This window comes from Sinocyclocheilus anshuiensis, unplaced genomic scaffold, assembly GCF_001515605.1.
Source record: "Sinocyclocheilus anshuiensis isolate Anshui unplaced genomic scaffold, SAMN03320099.WGS_v1.1 scaffold10, whole genome shotgun sequence".
NCBI classification, from domain to species: Eukaryota; Metazoa; Chordata; class Actinopteri; order Cypriniformes; family Cyprinidae; genus Sinocyclocheilus; species Sinocyclocheilus anshuiensis.
In genome coordinates this window covers 274189-275510 of record NW_015546018.1, presented here as the reverse complement: position 1 = coordinate 275510, position 1322 = coordinate 274189, and positions in this window count along the sequence as shown.

Here is a 1322-nt window from a genome sequence, read left to right as displayed (position 1 = left end):
GGGTTCCTAATGGTTTCACACCTAATTCTTAATTCCTGATTCTTTTTGCAGTTAACATGCATCTTTTCTTCTTGGCCTGTTTTTGTCTGACCCTGCTGAAATAATGAGTGTTTTGCTGTCCAATGGTCACGCCTTAATTTAGCAATTTCTAGTATTGCATCCTTCTCATGAGCATTTAATATTTTTTTACTTTTTAACCTGAGTTAAATCTATTTTTTTCCCGTCCCATTTAACCTGTAAAAGAAAACCTGCCTAATAATTATGCACACCTGAATATAAGACGTTTTTCATTTCCAGCATTTCTTAATTATATATCACATCTAAATGATTAAATACAAAATTAATAGTAGTTATTAACATTGATGTATCAATTATAAATGATTAAATACAAGATTAATAGTAGTTATTAAGATTGATGTCATTTGGAATTTGTAAAATGTACTTGGAAAAAAAATATGATCAGAATATCAACTTGCATAATAATTATGCACGCACTGTACATGCACTTTTGATTGTCTTCTAACACTAGTGGGTTAATACCAGTCTGAACAACGGAACAGGCGCTAAACTAAATATCGTGGAGAAACATATGTCAACTTAGCATGTTTCCTAAATATCTGCAAACATATTATGTTAATTTTATGCTTTAGTACAGTCAAACAATTGCATGCAGCACCATACAGAAAATTGCATACAGGATAATATATTCTGTTGGTCATATAATGTACATTCTTTTTGCTTAGCTTCAGGTCCTGATCACCCTTTTAGGGTTATTTGTGATAACACCAGCTGGATGGAGTATCGATATTTTTTGTTTGAGTATCGATACTTTCGATACTCGCGTCAGTATCGATATATCGATACCTTGGATCGATACGCCCATCCCTAACTGTAACTGACAAACCGTAAATCTTTGTCTCTCGCTGCTGTTTTCTGCTTTCAGGTGAGTTTAGTCCCTAAAATCACACAAATATCACATACATCTGTTCCAGACACTTTCTTACATGTAACTGACATGTTTCTGTTGAATATTTACTTCACATAAATGTTTTACAGTCGTTGAAAAAGTCCGCTAGCATCTCAACTGTTTTCAGACGAGGTATGGCTAACTTTGAAGCTTGAGCTCTTGTTTATGAAAGTTTGGGCTTTTAATCACATCTTTATGTGTAGATGAGAGGTTTTGAGAGTTTTGTAAAGGTTTTGTTGTCAATGGTTTATTGGAAGTTGTCAAACTTATTTAGCCTAAAATATGTGCTGCATACTGTTAATCGGTGACGTCACTTTCACAGAGCACGAATTAAATAAAGCTAACGTTAGTTCAA